General features: G+C 35.1%; 1 pseudogene; it reads left to right on the forward strand.

The window, feature by feature from the left end:
• The first annotated feature begins 4,004 nt into the window (after positions 1-4,004).
• Positions 4,005-6,315, forward strand: LOC149263490 (7-deoxyloganetin glucosyltransferase-like; annotated as a pseudogene).
• Positions 6,316-6,987: the final 672 nt, after the last annotated feature.

Here is a 6,987-nt window from a genome sequence, read left to right on the forward strand (position 1 = left end):
CCAAGAGAGAGGAGATTCTTGCCAAATCCCATTGAGGAATGGGATAGAGATGAATCTTTCATGATAAAGCTTCTAGATGTGATTCTAGATAAGCTTGGATGGATTGGAGATAAAGATCCATCAGACATAAAAAATTTGCGGGAGATAAAGGCAAGATTTTATGAGGAAAAGCCTTGTGGGAGAAAAAGACGAGTTTTTCTGAAAAAGACCTAGGAAAATGGAAAAATCCATAAAAGCAAGATGCCGCTAATAGAAACTAAATCATGAAAGAGGATATTAAATACCCAGTGCATCAATGAATTGAGGACAGTTGATCCTTGGCAAGAACTTCGGCTCAGGGGGAATCAGAGGTGATTCATGGTTGGGTGGTGGTGCTCCTCCCTCCAAGTGATTGTTTTAGATGGACTCACATGCGTGGAATTTTTTGTATGTCGATCTCTTACCCTTCATGTGATTATTTTATTTTATTCAGTATTGGATATGTTGCCCCATCTTGGCTTATGTGTTAGTATGATGCTATCTGTATTCATGTGGTGGATTCCATTTTTATGCCTGTGAATGAGTAGGATAACAAATTAATTTAATGGCGATCTTCATTATGTTAGTGAAGGATTTTTTAATGTCATATAAAGCCTCTAGTTAACATAGCAAATAGTGGTATATGCTTGCAAATCATTATGGTATAATGTAAGTAATGGAATAGTCTATGATGGTCGGATTATCTATTGCACGGATACTCAATGAGGCTAGATTGCATTCTATTTGTTTCTTAGAAGTTATCTTATTATGGAATTGATGGAATATTACCATGTATGTGGTTAACTGATTTAATAGCTTTTATATAGCTTTTGCATGCATATCGTAACTAGGCATGAGATATAGATGCATGAAGAACCATTAGGAGGTAGGTTCTATATAATACAATAGACGAGGATTTCGTTACCATGCATGTCACCAGAGGTTTGATGGTTGCATGTTATAGCTCCTTCTTCCCTTCCAGCTGTAGTTGTGTTATACAAATTGTTCGATGAAGATGAGATAATGTGTCTATGGTATAAAGCTCCTTCCCGAAGGTGATATAGCAGTCCGAATAGGGGAAAGGAATGTGGAACCTTAACTATGTCTAAGGAGATTTTAAAACTTTTAGGGAATTTGGGCTTATTTTCCGAATAGGCTATGGAGGTTCGTTATAGTGAATTTGAATTAAAATAACCTTATTTATTTCAAACATTTGTAGGTGAAATGGATTTAAAAGAAGATTCAAACGCTTCATGAAACTCATTCATTAGCAACTCATTAAAATCCTAAACCTAATATTATAATATTATATTAATATAAACTAAAATATGTATGATTGAGGCATGTTCAAGTGAAAAGAAATATGGGGATATAAAATATTCATTTGAGCAATATCCTGGTATAACAAAATTATTTTGTACATAGTAAAGAGGGATTTAATCAAATTAAGGAATTCAGGCTTAGATGAAGGGGCATGAGGGCTTTACATTATTTGAATTTGTCCAAAAGAGCATTTCATAGTTAAGTAAGAGAGCATGTCATGGTCTACAAAGTTTTTATTATATATATATATATATATATATATATATATATATATATATATATATATATATATATATATATATATATATATATATATATATATATATATATATATATATATATATAAGCTTTTTGATTGAATTTAAATGAAACACATTTCAAATTCACTTTTATTTTAAATAAAACATATTTAATTGAAATTTAGTAAAAAAAAAAGTGATGGGTCAAGAGGGATGTTGAAGTGCAAAAACATAATGATTAAGAATTAACATCATTAAAAATTATTGTTAAAACCCATTAGTTGTATTAAATTTAATACTAATATCTAATATTATTATGAGAATATTATATTTATATATATTATATTAACAATACTGATATTATATAAATTATATTAATATTTAAAATCTAAAATCTAAAAATACTATTATAACTTAAAACCATTAATTTTTGTTATAAAACCATGTTAAAGTTTTGGGAGTTTGAATAAACTGCAATTAATGAATATCAATGAATTGAACAAACAAATATTTGGACCATGAAACTTTTTGAAACTCACACTTTTAAAAAATAATGCACAAAATGTCCAACCATGTTTCAATAATATAAATGTTTTAACATTTTTGTTTTAAATTCTATTTTTCTAATCTTCATACTTGTCTAAAACTAACTTGTATAGTAAATCTTTAATATTGATTTGTAAAAAAAAATAATTCAAGTGAAGATTAAACATATGATTTAGATATGTAAAAAAGTTAGTAGTGTGAATTCCATTTATTGATAGAGTGGCTAAGACTAGAATATACTGATATTTTTAAATTTGCCCCATCCAATCCCAAAAAATAAAGAAAAAAATTAAATTACTCAATTCCATTAGAGACTCCTATCCGGTTACGTAGACACAAGGGCATCTTACGCAGCTCTACTGTAGATTAAGTTTTTGTTTTGGTTCGTGGACTTAAATTCACATTCTCGATGTGTCAATTTATTCAGCCAAAACTTTCAATCACCTTTTCTGGTTTCAAAAGTTTTCAATTAAATATTATTATTTTCTTCGTGGATGGGAAATGCATTTACTCGAGAGACGTGTAGCAGGTTTATTGTGATTGTGATATGGAGTTGTCTATAATGCGACTTTTTGAGATTCCGGTGACGGAATCCGGCGGAAGAAATTGAGATGAAATCATGATTTGTTGCAGTTAAAATGGTTTTTTAACTGCATATTCCGATTCAGCACCCTGAAAAACCCCTGGGACGGTTTCATTGTGCAAAGATTAGCTATCAAACTTGGATTCCAATAAATTACTGCCGGATTTTCAAACTTAGCTTTCAATTAATTATTTTTTAATTGAACAGAAGAGGTTTCGCTTTTAAGATAGGACAACATCATTTTGGCAAGATATAAGTAATTTAAATTTAACGGATAACTCAATGTGATTGGTTTAATCTCCGCTTTCAATTAATTCTGGACAATCTGAGAGAAAGTGCGCACGCCTACCAAGACCTCTCTAATCTCATAATAGTTGAAAGTCACTCAGAGTAATTGAAAAATTGAATAAAATGTAATGGTTTACTCTCCGCAGAGTTATTCTGATTTACATCCTGATTCAATAATTCCTGCCCTATGAAATTGATATGATAATTATGCATTATGTCGTAACAGAGATTCAAGCAGGGTACGGAGATTTTGGCATGTGAGATTGATATATTTGCATTATGTCCAATGCGTGTATGACAGAAGATTCCAGCAAGGATCGGATTAGAAGTTGGTGTTTTGTTCCGAAACAAACAGATTTGGAAATATCAAGCTTCTCGGGTTTGATTCATTTTTCACCAAGCCATGCAATGGTAAGTTTCCACGGAATTTGATCAGAATTTTGACTGTGTTGTTATTCACCGGCATCTTTATGTCTACCGAATTTGACCAAAATTTTGACTTTGTTATTCACACAGTATCTTACTTTAATTTTGACTGTGTTGTTATTCACCGGCATCTTTATTTCTACCGAATTTGACCAAAATTTTGACTGTGTTGTTATTCACATAGTATCTTTACATTAATTTTGACTGTGTTGTTATTCACCGACATCTTTATGTCTAGCAAATTTGACCAAAATTTTGACTGTGTTGTTATTCGCCGGCATCTTTATATCTACCGAATTTGACCAAAATTTTGACGGTTGTTATTCACACAGTATCTTTATTTTTATTTAGGATTTTTATTTTTATTTAGGATTTTTAGGAAGATATTCATCTAAATCATAACATAACATTCATCTAAATCTTAACATAATATTTAAAGAATCCACAATCAACTTAAGCTCAAGGGTTATTCACTACAAAATAAAGAATCCACAATCAACTTAAGCTCAAGGGTTATTCACTACAAAATAAGCACAAGGGTTATTCACTGCAAAATAACCCCTACGAAAGCTCAAGGGTTATTCACTGCAACATAAGCCCTGCGAAATTTCATAAATCGTTATAAATCTTTCTGAAATCCTTCATGCGAATAGTAGCTATTCAAGTATACTTGAATGTCTGATTTTTGCTTGTGGTATCAGTGATGGAACCTGTAAAATCCCATGCACTGTTATTACCGGATCCTGCACAGGGTCACATAAATCCCTTTATGCAGCTGGCCAACGTTTTGATCTCCAGAAATGTTCTCGTGACTTTTCTTAACACAGATTTCAACCACCGCCTCCTGAACCCCAAGTCTAGTGAGAAGATCAGATTCGAGAGCTTTCCCGATGGCCTTTCGCCTGATCATGGTCGCACCCTCAATATTCCCGAACTCTGGGAGTCGATTCATAAACATGGCCCTCCCAACGTAGAAAGAATAATTGAAAATCTGAAGCATTCAGCGAGCAGCGTTCCTCGCATCTCGCTCATCGTTGCAGATGGCAACTTCTCTCGTTATATGCAGCAGATCGTCCAGAAATATGGGGTTCCCTGGGTTGCCTTCTGGACACCGAGTGCTTGCGGTTTCTCTGCGTATATCCATATGCCTTTGCTCATCGATGAAGGTTACATTCCCATCAAAGGTATGTTTCGAGAAAAGGGTATTTAACTAGTAATTGTCTAAATGTATTTCAGTATTTCATTTTCACCAATAAATATTATATCTCTTATTTACGTTTCCATAAACTATACTATGCTTATTAGTTTGTTAGTATTGTACTTTAATGTCGTCTAACTCTATCACTGGTTTTTATTAAACGGAGTACTGTTTATAAAAAATATCTGATCTTTATTACGATCTGAACTATAATGTTTGAACAAACGAGAAAGAGATCTATGATCAATCCAAGGACAAACTCATCTCTTGTATTCCGGGATTGAAAGCACTGCGCCGCAAAGATCTGCCGGCCTTCATTACAGTAACAGACTCCTCCGATTTCATGTTTCAATGCTTATTAAACACGGGAAAGAGCACGCACCAGGCGTCACTGATTTTGCTTAACACTTTCGACGATTTAGAAGGGCCGGTGTTGAGGGAACTCAACAATAAATTTGCCAGGAAAAGTATTGTCCATCGGTCCTCTTTTACTCTCGGCAGGGGATACAACAGTGAATAGCAACATATGGAAAGAGGAAACTCGGTGTCATGATTGGCTGGACAAACAGAGAGTATCGTCTGTAGTGTATGTATCCTTTGGGAGTATTACAGTTCTATCGGACGAGCAGTTGGCGGAGTTTGCATGGGGATTGGAGGCGAGCAATCAACCCTTCTTGTGGGCTATCCGACCGGACCTCGTTCGGGGGCAGTCTGCTGCCCTGCCTCGGGATTTCATTGAGAGAAGCAAGGGCCATGGTTTCTTTGTTAGTTGGGCACCGCAATATAAAGTCCTGTCTCACCCATCCGTGGGTGGATTTTTGACGCACAGTGGATGGAACTCCACACTGGAGAGTATATGCGCGGGAGTTCCCATGATCTGCTGGCCCTACTTTTGCGAGCAGCAGACAAACAGAAGGTTTGTTGATCATATTTGGAAGATCGGATTCGAGATGCCCGAGGAGGTGTCCAGAGAAAGCGTGGAGGCATTGGTGAGGAGACTGATGAATTCCGACGATGAGGAAGTAAAGCTGACTAGGAAAAACATATTGGAGCTGAGGGATAGCGCAACTGTAGCATGCCAGGTTGGAGGATCTTCTTACAACAACCTGATGAAGTTTCTTCACCAGATGTTGCCGGAAACGTCGTCATAATTCCAACATGGAAATATGGTTTCATTTGTGGTAGGTGGCCATTGATGTTGGAAGAAGTAATTCCAACTACCATTTAGTTAGTTGTCTGCTATGTGTTTATGACATATGTGTCATGGATAGTTTTAGTTTAGTCCAGTTTTAGTTTGGTGGGAAGTGATTTATTAATTATTACGGTTTCGTATTTAATTTATTTAGTTGTTTTGAGAATTATGAAAAGAACATATACTTTCAAATTTCAATCTCTAAGAGCTCAGCCTGCAAAACTCCTAAGAGAACCGCAAAGAACGCTCAAGCAAACTCGAAACGCCCAAAAAAGCTAAAGAGAAACTGCCTCAAGGGGAATTTGCATCAGATCTCCAACACATCAATTTGGTCAATGTGAAAGCCATTGCAGCCGAACTAGAAAGTCCTAAATTTTTAATTAATAAATTTGACGACCGTTACTAGCGCACCCAGCAGTAATAGCAGCCGCGTTATATTCGATCAACGACACTCCCGTAGGGTCAAAGGCAACGAAAAGTCAAAAGATCGAAAGGCTCCACGGCTTTAAAGAAAGGTTTGTTCGAGAAATCTCTGTTAAAAAAATGTGTTGATTAAGCTTTATGTTTGTGCTTTTGAACGTTTTGGAAAATGTTTTAAAACTCGATGGTATTGTTTTAACCATAATTATCAAATTTGGGGGATTTGGCCGCATTATTAGTCAATGATCGATTCGTTTTACAGTACATACGGATTTGACCATGATAGCACATACGGATTATATTTAATTGATTTAATAGCCGTTACCTGTCTAAAAAATTGGGTCATTGGTTATTCTGCCCTATCTATTTAATGTGCAATGCGAGATCTGTTCACTCAATTTGTCCTGATGATGAACCACACTGCCGAGTTCTTTCTCATCTCACCGATGTTAGACTTCTCGCCCACTGATCCCTTTGGAAGGTGAAGGTAAAAGCTACTAAACATAATGGATATAATAGGTGTACACAAAAAGGCATTACATGTGAGGATATGTGTTGCATGTTTACACTAACCAGAATTGCATTTGGCGACATGTGCAATAGACCACACACTACATAGGCCCTTGCTGCAAGACAACATATAACTATTCTTTGTGTCAATTCTACATGTTATATTACAATATATCCTTTAGGCAATTTTCCCAACGGTTGCCTCATATTCCATAATATCCTAGGCCTATGTCTACACCTACAA

Source organism: Pinus tabuliformis, chromosome 6, assembly GCF_031772625.1.
Source record: "Pinus tabuliformis cultivar Carrire ecotype Pingquan chromosome 6, CPIR1, whole genome shotgun sequence".
Classification (NCBI taxonomy): domain Eukaryota; kingdom Viridiplantae; phylum Streptophyta; class Pinopsida; order Pinales; family Pinaceae; genus Pinus; species Pinus tabuliformis.